General features: G+C 34.0%; 1 long non-coding RNA gene across 1 annotated transcript in view; it reads right to left on the reverse strand.

Moving 5' to 3' along the window:
- Nucleotides 1-438: 438 nt before the first annotated feature.
- The window catches only part of LOC148130947 (uncharacterized), a 33,635-nt gene continuing 16,112 nt past the window's right edge, over nt 439-17,961 (reverse strand). The window contains exons 2-3 of the long non-coding RNA XR_015749486.1: nt 3,028-3,178; nt 439-752 (exon numbers count right to left, since the gene is read on the reverse strand). This is a non-coding gene — a long non-coding RNA (uncharacterized LOC148130947). The remainder of the gene's footprint in view (nt 753-3,027; nt 3,179-17,961) is intronic.

Consider the following 17,961-nt stretch of genomic DNA (forward strand, 5'->3'; position numbering starts at 1 on the left):
GGGCTATTGCAGTGCAGCCATTCCATTTTGAACTAGGGAGTTTCTGGATATGTGCAACAACCCCTTTCCATCATATCAAATCCAATTGCTGCAATGTTGTGTATGAAAGTAAAGCATAGAGATGGAATGGTGCTACTTCATAGAGGTCTATAAAGTTGACCAAAAATGCCAGTATTATGCTGAATCATTCACAAAATATGGTACATGAACTTACAATGAAAACAGTAAAACAAAAATCAAACAGTTAAATATCTATTCAGTGAAGGTGGGTTACTTGTAAAAAAAAAAATCCCCATTATCCAGTAAATAGCTTTTTTGGCCTGCATTACAGATTGAAACTCAACCTCTCCCAAGACCACTTCCTCAAAAAAAAAATTATTGAATAATATTAAAAATGTAAAGCTAATTTTATTTCCATTCTCTCTCTGTGACCTCCAATATAATGCACACTCTAAATTATTTCCTATTGAAAATTCAACAATGCTAAAAATGGCTATATTAGTTCCAGCTGTGCTTCAGTAGAAGGCCCTAACAAAGTTATTACTCAGAAAATTTTCAGCATAGAGTAGTTTCATTTCTTTTGGGGGGAGGAAGGACAGGCAGATATTTTCATATTTTCATATGCCATCCTCTAGTAAGACATGGATGAGTCAATCTCTAAGCCATTCCAAATCTTGCTTCTCAGAGTATGTGTGTGTTGGGGGGTGTGTGTTCCATCTATTTCAAATGTTGAATGCCATTATAAATCAGATCTGCACTGAAAGTAATATCTATCAGGTACAAAATGTTAGCATAGTGATTTATAATGTAAAAATCAACTGGCATGATGAATTATGTTGCTAATGAAATGCAATATAACTGAAAGAAAATAGAGAAACTCAGTGAAAGAACAATTCAATTTTAGAATGTTATTATAAAAGAAAAGTAACTCCTCTTTCCTCAGGAAAGGCATACACAAATAAAAGCACTTTATAATATTTGTTTATCCAGGAGAAGATGGGAGGGAGGGAAGGAAGGACAGAGGGAGAAAGGGAGAGAAAGAAAATCTTTTCAACATTACTGCCTCTCACAAGTGAACATATCTATAGATCTGAAAAATAATAGTAGAAGTATTACACATTTGATTCATTTATTTATACTTCCTCTCCTTAACACTTACACATCCCTGTTAAAAACTAAAACAAAGATAGCTAATAGCTATCTATAATGAAATAGTTAGCAAAGGAGGATGGAAAGAAGCTGAACTATACAATTCATGTTTTTGTCTCTTAAGGATGCATAGCCAAGCATGCTGTCTATATCAACAGAAAAGCATAGGGAATTGGGATAAGTAGGTAGTAGAATCTACAGAAAAAAGGTCTACCTCAGGATCCATGTAGACCAGGGATGTCAAACTCAAGACCCATGGGCCAGATCTGGTATTCTTAAATCTGGTCCACAGGGCCAGCCTGGGGGTATCACTGGCCTGTAGTACATCTGGCAGCCAAAATGGAGTGTTGGGGGGGCTGTGCGCGGCCCCCACATGCCCCATTTTCAGCCTGGGCAGCCTCCTGCAGGGCTCCTGGATGGCCCCTGCGCCATCAGAGTGCTGGAGGAGGCCGTCTAGGCTGAAAATGGGGATGTGCATGCCCCATTTTGGCCCAGAGGATGCTTCAGGAGGTGTTGTCCCATCTTTGCCCCTTCCTGGCCCATGGAGGAGAACTACAATGTGATTCAGCCCTTGAAGAAATCCAATTTGACATCTGTGGATGTAGACCCACCACTGCATGATAACAAATTTGCTTTAGTAAGGTAGACATATGACTAAAATTGGGATCAGAATTTCCATGGCTAAGTTGGGTAGTTATTAAGGGAGTCATGCCTGATTTAATTATCTTTGTATGAGCCACAGCTGTTAATGAATAACTGTAGTTGTTAAGTAAATCATACAGTTATTAACTGAATCCAGCTTCCCCCATTGACTTTGCTTTTCAAAAGCAATCTGGGAAGGTCAGAAATGTCAATCATGTGAAGTTGAGATGGTGCAGCCATCATGAGTACATGCTGTTTGCCAAGCTCCTGAATTTTGACAATATGATGGTGGAAACGTTGACACAGTTATAGACAGCCCAGTAAATTATGTTCATTGTAGAGTACAGCCATAACTGTTGAGATTGTAGAACTTAGATATAATAAGCCCCACCACAATAGTTATCAAATATAATAATTATCAAGTTTTTCTCATAACCTAGTGAACTCTTCATAGGATCAACATGTTTTGTTCACATAAGAGTCAAGTTTCCATGTATTAGGATTTCAAGTTTGAAACCTATGGAAGAAGCTGTTATTCACTGTCCACAAAAGAAAGATAAATACAGGTTTTTTCCTTTGTGATCTTGTTTCAAATTTTTTTATAGCATCTACAAACACACACTCCTGCACACATTCTATTAAGGTGGCATCCATCAAGGTTTCTGATATCAGCAATCTACATTTTATTTTCCTAGCCCTTCCAAACAATCCTAGTTACTTTTTATATTTTTAATTCTTTCTGTAATTTTACACTACGGCAAAAGCCTTGGATATGCTCCAATTTTGTAACACTTGTCGTTTCTGAACACATTTCCCAATAATTATTTAACTTCTCATAATTCTACTAACAGATATGGAACTTTGCATTACCTCCCCCCCAAAAAGCAACCCCTTTATTTCCTCTCATATCAAAGTGACTTGTTAATTATTAGTATGTAAAGTGTTATTTAGTGACTAGGCTTTCACCATCAAAATGAATTGCAAGTTTCAGAGTTATGAGAGGACTAGTGCCTGACCCTTAATTTTCTGAAGTCTTTCTGTATCATTAGTAAAGTTTTGCAGCATCCAATTTTGGATTCCATTTCTTCCCCCAACCTCCCAAAATGCTTCAAAGTGCAGAAAATTACAAAAACAGCCTCTAGTACTTAAATGGCTCTACCTGTTCCCAGGATTATCTACTCTGAATCACTTTCTGAAGATCAAATGCAAAGTGCTACACAGGCCTAACATTCTTACATCTTTCAACTATACTTTTGATGATGCTTCTTCATTCTTGCAGTGATGCATTAGTGATCATTCTGTCTGACTTTAATGGAGAGGAGTAGTGAGCATTCACAGAAATTTCAGTAGTCCTCTGCTATCTTTTCCTTTTTCCCAGAAGTTTCCCCTAAGGGAAGGAGAAAGGAAATAAGAAAGAAGAGATGGGATGAAATATAATATAGGCAAACATTCTTGCAACAGAACTAGGACCATTGATTTTATAGGACAGTGCTTGTACAAAGATTATTTGGGAATGATACCTTTATATTACACATTTTATGGTCTAATTTTAAAATCTCAGAAAAGAAGTATCTGTGTTTGCATGTTAATACTTTTTATAATTCAATCAGCATGTTATACCAGCTTCCTTTAAAAATGTTAGAGAACTTCAAGGCAACATATTAAGAATTCCAGTTTCCTACTACTTTGTTGCTAGACAAAGTTGTTTCTAACTGTATTGCAGTAGGTGGAAATAAAACATTTACCTTAAAGCAATACATTCTTTTGTCTTTAATTAGAGTCTTTGGGCCAAAGCTTGATGGATAAATCAATTTATTCCTGATACTTTTTGCCTTAAAAATCAGCTTACAGAAGCCAATATAAGAATACAGAGTAAAAATGAGCTATTTAGTCCTACTCCATGGTCTAAACAGGAATTTTAATTAAAATATCCATGAGAGATGGCTGTCTACGTTCAGTGAAGGAAAACTTCCTGCATATTGAGATAACTGTCTTTAGTGGTTAACATTTTCTGAAGATTAAAAAGAAACACTTCTATAAATGCTCTCTGTGTTCTGCATTCTGGCATGATAGAGGGCAAATGTTGGGCATATTCTCTGTGGCCTCCTTTCTGGTATTTGAAAAGTGCTACCATATCTTCACAAAGTTAATGCCTTTTACCTTTCTTTCTAGACCAATGTTCATTGCCCAACTGGATTTTCTAGTCCAGTGATCAGCCTTGTGCCTTTCTTTGAACCTTCGCCAATCTGTCAAAATCATTTTCAAAGCACTTAGTTCATAATCAACTATCCTTCCAAGATTTATTGTATAAATTTTATTGCCAAAATACTTATTTTTCAGTTAGGAACATACATATACACTCAGAGAGGAAAAGGCAGTCTAACAAAATTATAATAAGAGGACATAGCTGAAATAATTTCCCGTGAAATAATTAATTTTTAATATAGGAATGTAGAAAAAATTATTCTGCAAATTATGGAGATTGGTAATAGCTTAATTGATGGATGGAGGAATGAATATATGATTTTGTTTTTTCTTAGTTTCTTGTTTTTTTACACTTGTGAAATTAGATTAGATGAACAAGAGATTAAAAATTTATTGCACTAAAATTTATATGCTAATATATATTTCTCTAAACTATTATTTTCTATGTATATTTTATATAGCCTTTCCCCTAAGATAGGGTTTAAATTCTATTTAAACAATGTAATGATTTGAAAAAGTTAAACTATGAAGTTTTGTACTGTAACAACTATTGCTCATATTATATTTCATTATATCTTCCTGTGTTTCCTTGGAGCTCCAAATGGCCAACATGAGAACCTCTTTTCATTTATCTCTACGATATCTTACTATGTGAGTGTCAGATACTCTCTCTCTAACCACCAAATTGTATCTTTAAAGATAAAGAAAAGAAGAGGAAAGACTTGCTGCCCTACTTCCCATCTCTATTCTGCTATGGCTACATACATAAAATAGTTAATGCTAAAATAACTAAAGGCCATGTCTTCTGGGACTATGCATGTTAATTATGTAGAATATTGTTTCCAGTAGTTCTCGAAAAGTCTGAGTCTTTTAACAGATAAACATAAATACTTGCCTGTTTAAGTCTTCCCGCTTTTGCCTACCTTTGTCTTGTTTTGCCAGCTGTTTCTTAAGGTTTGTTGATGCCACAATTAATATTTTTGCTGGTGCATTGAGCAGTATGTATGTATGCTATGATCTGGACATAAGGACTCCTTATTAAGGAGTGTCTGGATTTGTCAATCTTTATGTGCAAAATAAAATGGAAATTACCCATAGTAACAATCATCTAAGGATGGTAATGTGGACTGATGATTATCCAGTAAGCTCTTTGGTCAAGGAGATAATGACATAGAACAGTGCAGATCAACTCCTAAATGGAATTCACAAATATGAAAGTTTTCCTGCACTTGATTTTATTTTTATAACATAATTTGTACAATATTGGAGATGAAACAAAAACGTGCATAATTTCAATCCTGAGTGATTTTAAATTCAATTAATTCAGAAATATTTCCAACAGTAAAAAATGTTCAGAATTGTAAACAATATCATAATTTAAATTTTGTCCAATTGTTATATATAACATACTAGGTTATAATGCTAATCAACTGCCAGATACCATCTGCTAATACAAATCTTTAAATGATAAATATAGACATTATATAAAGTAGCATGTTTTTGGCCACCAAAATCCTCAGAGGTAAATATTGTAGAAAAATTATTGGAACAAATTTATTTTAGCTCTATGGCATAGTTATAACCATGAGGGTGATGAGAACATTTGCAGACATCAGTTTTAATAAGTAATAAAGAACAGATGTGGTTTAGTAATCACCTCTGAAATCTCATGTACAAATGTGATAGATCTATAAAAAAAAATTAAATATATTTACTAATTTAAATATTGGCCAGATAAAACATTAGGTCTTTTACCACACTTTTCTGCTTATAGTGCCAGAAACAGCTACCAATAAGAATTTTAGGAGAATATTTGCCAAATACTTGTTATTATCCATCATAGTCTTGGACAAAAATGCTAAATAACGTGCCTTGAGGTTTATGATTGCTAGTTTTTCTGCCTGGCATATGCCAAGATAAACTAAAGTCAAAGGTAACTGCATAAAACTGTAATTGTAAAAGGATTTAGAAAAACTCAGTGTGTTATTGGTCTTCTGCTGAGAGAAGAGCTAAGAGAGTTGATCAAAGTAGAGAATACATATTTCTCCAACAGAAGTACACATGTGAACCCTGAAAAAGAGGACAAAAGGGAAAGTTTAGTAATGTCCTTATAAAATATTAGTGCCAAATTCAAGATAGATGAGCTCATAGAGATCCGTACTTGATCACTTATCTCAATTAATTTCTTTCAAGCAGAGCTAGATTGATTCCAGTTTTGATTAAGGATATGGCCTGATTCAAGGTGTTTGATAATTCCTGTTATATAATAGTGTATATCAATGGAAGGATAAGAGGTGTTAGAAAGCAATGGAGGAAGTTGTTCTCTAGGGGCTATGAAACTGCAGCATCATGCATGAAGACATGAATGAAGCTCTTGAACATAGAAGAGAGATAGAGAAAAAGAACACTTTCTCATCTATATTTAGGATAATACACGAATAAATACTGCTGGACAGTCATTTTTAAATGTTCCAATTGATGAATATCCTTACATTTCTAACTTAGTGAAATTGTAGGATTTTATGTCAAGAACATAAAAAACCTTGAAAAAAAAGAGACAGCACTAAAAAACGAACATCAAACATCTACAAGCCATATCTCTACTCAACAACTGCAACCAAAACCCAATCCACAAAAAACCACAAATCCTACAAATATTGATATCAAAGAAGCATGAACAGAAGCAACCAAATGCCATCTTATTTGGTCTAGAGGCCAATGACAATGCTGACATCACTAACATTCAAAACATCATCAGAGAATATCAAGCATCAACCATCTCCTTTGATGAAATAATTGACACTTCCTATGTCGGTCCTGAGCTTATAAACAAAGACAGCTTGATGACCTCACACCTCTGCAGGGTTGTTTGCAAAAATGAATCAAGCAAATGCAAATTCATCTTCTCAATAAATTCACTCACAAAGAGCAACAACAACCATAAGAACCTTTGTTCTCACCCTGATCTAACCTTAAAGCAATGTGTACGATCCCGGGAATTACTTTCTGAACTCAAAAGACTACATGAATTAGTAATATTAATCTATACATTGTTTACCATGCAGATTGTATCAAAAGCAAGAGCCACAACCCATGTCACAATAACCATCACCCAAATATCCAAAGTTAGGAATGCATGCCCGCTACTTTCTCCAGATCCACTACTTCTTATATTAAATGCAAACTACTCAATGCAAGAAGCCTCTCAAATACAATGCATGAATTCCTCATCCTTCTAAGCACAGCCACATTCCACATTATATTTGTCTGTGAGATATGGTTGAATGCATCTTTCCCAGACTCCATTACCACTGTAAGAGAATATCAAGTTTATCGGTCTGATCACGAAATCCGTAGAGGAGGTGTTGCTATATTCTATAAAAAGTCTCTAAATCTAAAAAAGATTCAAATTATACAAGAGCTTGCTCTTCCAAGACCATCGTCTGTAAACTGTCCTTAAACACCTCAATCTTCTTCTTACTTTGCTATCGAGCCCGACTATGATATAATTCATGCAAACAAGCTAACTTCACTACTGACATTAGTTGCCTCTTGCCCACACTCTCTTATTTTTCTTGGTGACCTCATTTTACCTCTTATAAATTGGACACTATGAACCTATTACCACTACAAGCAAGAGGAAAATCTTCTACACAGAAAATCCACCCGTGCATTCTATAACTTTGTAAACACGAAACTTAAAGACTCAAAATCCATCCCACCCTAAAAGGTTTTAATGGGAAAGACGATAGCGATGAAGCCATTAAGCAAAACCTCTTCAACATGTTTTTCAGCTCAGTCTTTGTAAACAGTAATGGCTCATGCCCCACATTTCCTAATCATACGACAACTAACTGCAATGATCTACACATTGACATTACTGAAGATAACGTAGAAAATCTAATAAGTCACCATAAACCATCCTTATCTATTGGCCCTGATGGCTTATGTGCATTCTTCTTTGGAAAGCTCTCCACTACCATAGCAGAACCACTAAGCATAATATACGAGTTATCATTCAGAACCAGCTCCTTACCAAACCTATGGTTTTTAGCAATGGTCATCCCTATTTTCAAAAAAGGTGACCCCTGCTTGATTGAAAACTACAGACCAATCTCATTGTGTTGTGTCACGTGCAAAGTTATGGAATCAATTATTAATCAATGCATTACCTTCTACCTAGAGTCAAACAACTTAGTCTCCAATAAACAATTTGGTTTCAGAAAAAAATTGTCCTGCAATTTGCAACTTCTACACTGCAAAAACATGTGGACTAGACTTCTTGACCAGGGTAAAGCAATAGATGTAATTTACATTGACTTCGGCAAAGCATTTGACTCAGTGGTACATGACAAACTATATTAAAATTAAATGCTTATGTCATTTCTGGATTCCTTCACAAGTGGATTACTGCCTTCCTGTCAAACAGGCAACAAATAATAAAAATAGGAAATACCCTATCAACCCTGTACCAGTTATCAGCAGTATCCGCCAAGGGAGTGTTCTAGGACCCACACTCTTTACACTCTATATGACCTTTGTGATCAGGGGTGGAATCTGACAGGATTAACTACCAGTTCAGTCATTTACAAGGTTTGGTGATTTACGATGTGCTTTCCTGCATGCTGCGGCAGGCACGTGCCTGTAAATTGTCATCAGCATGCTGCATGCAGAAAAGCAGCCTTTCAAAAAGCCCTTTTTTCCTCCTTTTTTAACTGCAGCTGTGCCTCGCACGGCAGCTGAAGTTGAAAAAAAATCAGGAAATAAAGGTCAGGTAAGAGCCCGGGTGAATGAGTGGGCAAAAACATCAGCAGACATAGAACCGGTTCTATGTCTGCTGCTCTTCAGAGCTACCGGTTCTACAGAGGTGGACAGAACCAGTAGAAACCCACTCCTGTTTGTGATCACCTTATTAGCAACTGTATCCTCTTCGCTGATGATGTAAAACTATTTAACACCACCATCAATGCTACCATCCATCAAAAAGACCTTGATTATGTGTCTGAATGGTCTAACAGTTGGCAACTTCAAATCTCTACCAACAAATGCTCTGTCTTACACATTGGTAAAAAAAATCTATATACCAAATACAAGCTAAGCAGATATTACCTTGTTGATAACCCTCACTTTGTCAAGGACCTAACTTCTATTGACCTCACCCCATTCCTAAGAGGTCTGTAAGGGGCGTGCATAAGTGCACAATCATGCCTACTGTCTCTGTCCTATTGTCCTCAATTATTAGTTCCTATTTCTTGTATTTAAACTTATGTTTATTCTTGTTTCTGTTGTATTGTAAGCTTTTGACGAATAAATAAAATAAATAAATAAAATAAACATACATTTCAGATCTATGATTTTCTTGAAATTTTGTATCATTTACCTGTAGGCTTCCTTTAATCTTCATACAACAGCTAAATTTTGAATAGGATTCTATATATAGTCACAGAAAAAAATGAACATTGATTAACGGTGTTTATTTGGAGTTTTACACCACAACTTTTAATTTAGAGTTGGACACACTTTTACTTTCTTCTACATTTGAAATTTTTTCACACAAAAAATCTTGAAATTATTGGCAAAAAATTTAGATAATCTTTGCAAAGGTAAAGGCATAAAACATGCTACCCTTGATGTAGCCCCATATGGTCTTAGACGTAAGGCCCAAAGCATGCTCTTGAACTTTCATGAAGATCAATTGATAGTGTATTTTTTATTGTCTTGAAATGTCTTGCATTGTATTGCACTGGCAATATTTAGTTTGAACTCATTTGTCTGATATTAGGCAACTGGCTAAACGAATTCAGTGCTCAAATATTTTATTTGCTAATTAATTGCTTGTTGATAAGCAATTGCTTATTGATAATATCCACTGACCTGCCAATTGCATCCAGACAGAATTGAGGGGACTGACTCATCATAAGCACAGTGGACCATGGTGTTCAGTTATGCTAATGTAAACATCAATTTCCCTACAGGTCTGCATCTGTTAATAATAGGACAACTTTCTAGTTGAGTTTGCTTTTCCACAGCAGGCTTTTGGCTTAGCTCAGAACTCTCTTGGTACTATTCATATACCAGGATCAGACAGCAAATTCAGAAATAGGGAAATTTTGTTATTTTTTTCATAACTCTCTGTTATAGTTACTTTTTATAACTGAACATTACTTCAGAAATCTCATATGTTACAAATAAAGATATAGCTAATGTCAGGAATGAAAAATAATTTGGTGATGTCTTATATATCTTGGTAATGTACGATTACTCAGCCTTAATTAATTTTATTTCACATTAATGGCAGGGCAACATATATATCAGATGTGCCCTTCCTGTAGTGTCCCCAAGATTTTGGCATGATCTGGCACCTACAGAAGCTGCCATCACAATTTTTAATATAATATAATAAAAAGGTAACAAATACACAAGGGAAGTTACCTTAACTGACCATAGACATGATCTACCTTGAAGGGTTGACAAAACTATATTAGACTAGTAAACCAAATGTTAATTCTATTTTTATTATAAGAATTGTGCAAACCTAAATGAACTTCCTTGAGAAAGCGGTAAGGCACTTGGAATTTTAAAGTAATTTTAAAATTAATGTCAGTTGTCTTTAACTTACACGTACTTTAGCAGCATAGTCCTGGCTTGCCACCCAAATCCAGGGATATCTGTTAGCCCAAAATTGTGTACTTCTGATCTGCTGGAAGTTGTTTAAGCTGTAATTTTTAATGAATTTCACAGATTCCAAAATGTTATCAGCTACATATTTTTTTAAAAAAACTAATACATAAACTGGTTCAATTTGACAGGATTTCAACTATTCAGTTCAAAACATTAAGCATCCTTTACGCCTACAACATTTTTGCTATTTGAGAGTCAGGTTTGAGAAACTTCAGAAAAATCTTTTGCTATCATCATCATAATTATTTCCCCAGGATGTCTTCAGTTAGTTCCACGTTCGTCCCTTTTTAACACTAGAGTTTTCACTGCAATTCACAGGAAGTCAAACCTTTCTATCTGCTGTTGCTTTATCAGTCCTTAGCTGATGTGGTATAGTTTGGTATGAAAGCATCCCTAATTTAAAGATAATAAAGGAGATCATGTGACTGAGGAATAAGCCAATGGATACAGATAGCAGATCCATCAACATCAAGTTCATGTGTTCTCTGTTGAAAGCATATAATCATTTTGAAATATCTACACTGTGAGAGCTTACATTTGTTGCGTGTTTCAAAGATGTCAAAAAAACAGAGTGTAATTTTATGTGCCCTGGAGTAATAACTACTTGAGCTTCAGGCCATACAAACATTGCTATTACCAGGGAGTAAAATCTCTGCATAATTAAAAAACATCATCAGTCTTACAGTTCCTGTAGAATGTGGTAACTTCCTTGCCTGAAGGCTGTTCTTGTCTTACTAAGTCTGTTTACCCTGTCCAAGATTAGATTAGTTTAATTATTATGAAAAAGACTGCTCAGATCTTACAACCTAATTATGCAAATGTTTTTAAATGTTCACAAAAGTAATTTATTTATTTTGGAGATAAATGAATCTGTTTTGTCATAAAACAGATTGGAGTCCTGGCAATGTGCAGGCTAGGTTATACACCCTAAGGCTGATTTCTTTTCTTTTCCCATAGATATCTGTGGGATCTTTAGATTGCAACATTTTCTAAAGGCATGAATAATCTGTTAAAAAATAAGAGGATTTGTTTGCATGTGTGTCTTTGTTTTACAAAACATCATAATGCCAGAAAGAACTATTGCAGGTTTAATATACAACAAGCCTTGTAATGAAAACAGGACATTTCAGCCAGATTCACTTATAAAATGCTAACAGCTAAAACATTCCTAGCAGACCTATTAAGGTGCACCTGTTTTATTAAACTTTGGATCAGATTCCTTTGAAAGAATTATGTTACACATAATACTGTGAAAAGAATTGTTCTAGAAACAACCCCTTCTTCAAAAGAAAGCAGAAATGTCCTTTCAGAAGTTTCTACAACTGATTCTGTTGCAAGTTATAAATGCAATATCTTTGTGTCGTGAATGTAGCAATTATTAATTAAAATGATAAAGTTTTTAATCAGCTACATATCTATTTATAGTGCCTTCAAAATCATGTTTCCAAGATCAAGGGATATCTTCAACAACTCTCACAGGCTAGCTCAAAGAAAAGTGAATTGTCTGAATCTGTATATTTAATGACCTAATAAGAAATTGAAAGGACAAAATAACAGGTGATTTTTGGAGTGGAGTGGAATTTTGAAATTAATTTGAAAAGTATATTACTGCTTTTTCTGGCAAGATTATTATATTTTAATGACAAAGACTTTGCTCCTGACATGTTAATTATAAACATCTCTTACCAAGACTGCAACAAACTAAGATTTGAAACTTGAAAAAACTGCTGCCAAATACATTAAATAAATCATGGCAAATATGGCATTTTCTTTAAAAAGAGGATAAATAAATTGTCCCTTCCTCAGTTTGGCTTATGGTATGATCATAATTTTAAGTTGTCCAAAATATATAGTTTTAAATTATCCAGTAATCAATTAAAACATCCTTAACAGACAGCTGTTCTATCTTGGCTTGGATCCATCCAATGAATAGCAGATCATAACCTCTTTCCCTTTGTCTTGGATACTAATGTCAAAGCACAAAACAAATTCATTGACAAAAATATTGTGTTGAAGACAGGGAATGGCCAAAAAGTTTTATACATTTTATTCATGGTTAGGTTAAACATGAGATGTTAATATCACATTATATCACTACTAACTACATTTATTACTATTTGTTATATTGGATGTCAGAAACATAAATAGAATTAAGAATAGAGAAAAATAAAATAGCAAACATATCTGGAAAAACAGAAGCCTGCGGTATAGAGAAAGACTATATACACTGTTCACAATTTAAGTAATATTCCTATTTTTGCTGTACAAGTTCTCATAAATGTTCCATGTTTAGTTCCATCATTAATGTCACAATAATGCATCAAAGCCTTTTATACTCAATGTTTATTTCCCCATCTCAAATAATGTATTTCATTAGAAATATATTGCTCTAAGAACAATACATACTGTCTTCTTGATTTGTATATAAATTAACTGCTATTTAAATAGGCAGGGCAATGGCTCTACATGGAGATTATATCTAGAGTTCTCTGGTGTATTAAATGGAGAATGTGAGCGATGATATTAAGTAGCTGGTATGACATCACCATTATCATGGATATTCAGGAGATTAGAAGCTGATGGCTGTCATTTAAATGAACACATCTCAAGTGCACCTGCTTTATAATTATTTGTTGGAGTAGGATCATTAACATATTCCTTAAGTCACTGTAATTTGCTAGCAATTTGGATCTACATTAATGATTTTATGCATGCACATGCACACACACACACATAAATGCACAAACATGTACTGTATATGGTATGCATGCACATATATTCATATATGGATAAAATAAAAAAAAGCTTTTTAAAATGCATAATACATATTTCAAATTATAAATCACATTCACATACTAAATTACTAACATTAGCAGAACATGTAACAAACATTGCAATTTGTAATTATTTGGCATTTGTTAGGATAATTTATGTAGCTAATGTTCCCACAGTTATAAAGAGAGTTGCAGGTGATTCTTACTTCTCTCCTACAGTCTTCTTTATTTACAGTAGGAGTATGCAAGTGGAGAGTCCATGGATTGTGTGGCTATCAGGAACTTTTCAAAATTTGCTAGAGAACTATAATGTACAATGTGACAGAAAAGGAAGGTGACAAAATATAGACCACTGATTTTTTATTTTTTTTTAGATTTGCCTCTCTCTATGTATACCATATCAAAAACATATGGAAGTCCTGAAATGAGCTGCTAGACTAACAGCTCTTAAGAACCTGAATTAGCTTTATTAAATTTGCCTATGGGACAGGCAAATCTCCCTATCAAAACAACATCATTTGTTATAAAATATTCAACAAAGAACTATTGAAAATGCCCACAAATATATATATCCATCATGCTGTTCCAGAAATGGTATTCAGCAGGTTTTGACCAGTTCTGGAGAACCAGTAGCATAAATTTTGAGTAGTTCAGAGAACCCGCAAATACCAGCTCTGACTGGAGATTTTACAGTATCCTTCCCTGCCACACCCACCAAGCCACGCCCACAGAACTGGTAGTTTGAATCCCACCACTGTGTTGTTCCCTTTAAAAATAAGCAATAATGTAAAAATCTAAGAAAAAAAAATAAAAAATATTAAGCCAAAAGAATTAAAATGAATGTTGCTAAATCTAGTTTATTCATATCCCAATGCTATTCAATATATTTTCATACATTTCTGTTTATCACATACATATGCTTATTTTATGTATTGCCTTTTGAAGTTTGAACTTCTCGTCTCCCTTTTTCTGAAGACCTCACCAACTCCATCCAACTGTACTTGTGCCAGCCTTGCACTGCCTTTCAACAGATTCACTCTTCCATCATACGTCAACATTATATGTTTTTGCATCTTGATCCTCATTCATTCTTTCTGTATGACTAAACCATCCTTATTTCATACTGATTAATCACATTTTTATTAAATCTGTATTCATTCAGCATCAATATTCTATTAAATTCTAATAGAATTTAAGAACAATTTGGAAAGTAAAAAGTGATAAGTAAATTAACTATTTGAAAATAAGTTTAAAAAAATAGCAGTTGTATTGAAGAGCAGACATAAGAAGGTTCCTGGGGAATTTGGCATAGTTGGTGTTAAAAAATAATGATCATGCGGATTTGGATGCTATCTACAAATTTAAATAAAGTTGTGATATAAGATGAAATAATTATGTAAGAAGTGCAGAAGTGTAGAATTATATTATTTAGGTTTAAAAGTGTACTTCTCAGTTTGTAGGCAAAAAATAAAAGCATAAACATATTAAAGACTAAAATTAAGAGGTAGATTTAATTAATACATTTTGAGTTAAGTACTGTCACATCAAAAATATGATTGATTATCTACTTAGAGAAATAGTTGTAGTTTTTATATGTTTTAATGAGAAAGGCACACCTAGACCTTGTTTAAGGAAGAATTTACAGGCCCAGTATTAACTAATTCACAAAGACACTTTTTTCCTGAAACGTGTTACTTGAAACAAAAATGAAATTCAGGTAAATGAAGTCTTCTTCAAGTGGGCTCCTGAATACTTTATAGATACATTCCTTAGCTGCAGATTTAAGGGCTTCAAAATGAGTAGAAAATATGTAATAAATGAATTGTTGCTCCAGCAACTCTTTGGGATAGGTATTTCAAGTCTAAGTAATCTTCCATAGAATTCAACACTTTAGGCTTAGAGAACCATTGGCAGTGGCAGGTCAAATTAGAATAATGGAGAAGATTTCCTAATCCAAGGGCCATTGGTCATTCTTGGAACAGTCACTATCTTTCAGTTTAGTCTCCCTGACAGATTGAATGCAACACAGATATCTAAACTCTGTGGAAGAAATATGGATTTATAGGTAATAATAAGAAAAGGAATTTGAACAGCAAGCGGAAGGTAAATTGAAATCCTGTAACTGGTATTCTCACTCATTCTTTTGTCATCACATTTAATTATCTTTTTTCCTTCTAATATAATTTGCTTAAAAAATTATGCATTTAAGAAGGTTTATTCCAATTGAAGGTACAATTTAAGTCAGAGAAAGAGTGGAAAGTAACAATATTGTCAATAATATGGCTGATTTCATTTTCAAATCAACATTATCACATCATTACTGATTTGTTAGCTTTATGGAACAATTATTCAGTTGGTTTATTTCAATTTCCAATTATTTCACATTCCACAATTCACGAAGAACACATTCTTGTTAACTTTCTTTAATTGGAAAGAAACTTTAATTGGTTTTGTTCATAATACTTTGTTTTAATCATAAAGGAAAAATACTTGGCCTGAAATGGTTAAAGATCATGTTTCATTATGAATGATAGCATCCATTAACACCAGTATTCCAGACTATAGCTGAAATAATACTCAAATATATTATAAATAGATCTACAAATGTACTAAGTCAAATGTACTATGGTAAGTCAAATGTACTGTCACTCTGTACTAAGGTCAAAATACATTTCTTAAGTTTTTCTGTGATTGAAATCTGAATCTATCTTTAAAAATTATGTATGTTTGATGAGTGGTTTATCTTATGCCACAATAAATATTTTTTTTTATTTTTATAAGCTAAATAATTATGCATAATACTATTTCTTACTAAAGTTTATTATGATTTATTATTTTTCTGTAACAAAGCTTAGCTATTTTGATATGAACCACTAGATGGCAATAAATATAACCAGAACATCAGAAACTTTAATAAGAGTTCAGCATTTTAAATTATAATCACTACCAATGTTCAACCTCCTACATAAGTCATCTCTCACCAGTGAAAGATATAAGGGTCAGACCATCTTCCGGCCTCCTCAGAGGATGGTTTGCATTTCTAAAGTACACTTTCAGTCTCCTAATGATGTATTACCAAGAGCCATGAAGTTTTGTTGTGACTGATCCCAAATTGCAACTGGTTAGCTACCTGAATGTTGTTAAAACAGAAATCTGTCATGATTTTATTGATAATAAATTTGCACATTTCGCTGCCATGGTGAAAGGATACAGACAACCATCACATGTTTAAAATTTACAAAATGCTTCAGAAGTCTTCCTCCCTCCCTCCCTCCTTCCCTTCCCTCTTCCAAAGACCCTTCCTCACATAGATTGATGCAACTGGGAGAGTGATGTGTACAAAAATTTAGCTCATCACATAGTTTTAATCCTCTAGAAGAAGCAGAGATTTTATAGAAAAGTTTGTTTTGAGCATGCTATGTTTTAAAAGTACTTTCTGTCTTAGTTTACACATCACAGAGAACCTTAGCTCCAACTGCTCTGTTCACATTCACTTCTGTGCCCGTTACTAATATGACGCTGTGAAGTTTTGAAAGGGATACTTCAAATTGAAGAAAATTCAGTGGCCACTTCACTTGAAACTGGATATTTGAACTGAATCTTCCAATCACTTTGAGACCTCTAATCAAGTGGCTTTGAATTACTGCAGAGAAATTTCATAGGTAATATGAACTTCAGCTGAACTTTGCAGAACCTAAAATAACAATAGCAATAGTATCTAGACTTATATACTGTTTCATAGTGCTTTACAGCCCGTGTTAAGTGGTTTAAAGAGTCAGCATATTGGCCCCAACAGCCTGGGTCCTCATTTTACTGACCTTGGAAGGATAGAAGGCTGAGTTAACCTTGAATCAGTGAGAATCAAACTTCTGGTAGTCAGCAGAATTAGCCTGCGATACTGCATTCTAACCACTCTATCACAATGGCTCTTAGCATCATAGCTTTCCTTATCTACCCAGACAAAGTTAAAAAGTGATTGAGTTGGACTCTGATACAGATATAGTTTGATGATAACTCCTGTCATTTTCAAAGGATTTGATTTATTTGAATTTCCACGTGAAAAGTTTGTCCCAGGTTTGCACCCAGGACAATTTTCATAAATAAGAACCTAGGTATGATCAGATGTTATACATTGTGGGAGATAGTATCAATTGTAATATAATTATTCATGATTTTACTTCTAATTTGAAAAGGCCCAATCTCACAGAAACCTTCTTGGTACCTTTTAGAACACAACTGCATTGACTGCTGCTTACAAGTTAATTGTTGCCACTTATGCTACAGTGTAGTGGAAAATGCATCTTCTCATGCAAATAGTATTTTACTTCTTTGCAAAAGTAGAAAAAAATAATCCTTGAATGAAAATATTTCATTTTTTCCATTCAACAAATTTAGAGTAATTTTCAAACTTTTCTATGTACCAGAGGTGGTATTCAGTAGGTTCTGACCAGTTCTGGAGAACCGGTAGCGGAAATTTTGAGTAGTTCAGAGAACCGGCAAATACTACCTC

Source organism: Notechis scutatus, chromosome 4 (assembly GCF_049901735.1).
Source record: "Notechis scutatus isolate UNSWTSFEM ecotype Mainland chromosome 4, rNotScu1.2, whole genome shotgun sequence".
Classification (NCBI taxonomy): Eukaryota; Metazoa; Chordata; class Lepidosauria; order Squamata; family Elapidae; genus Notechis; species Notechis scutatus.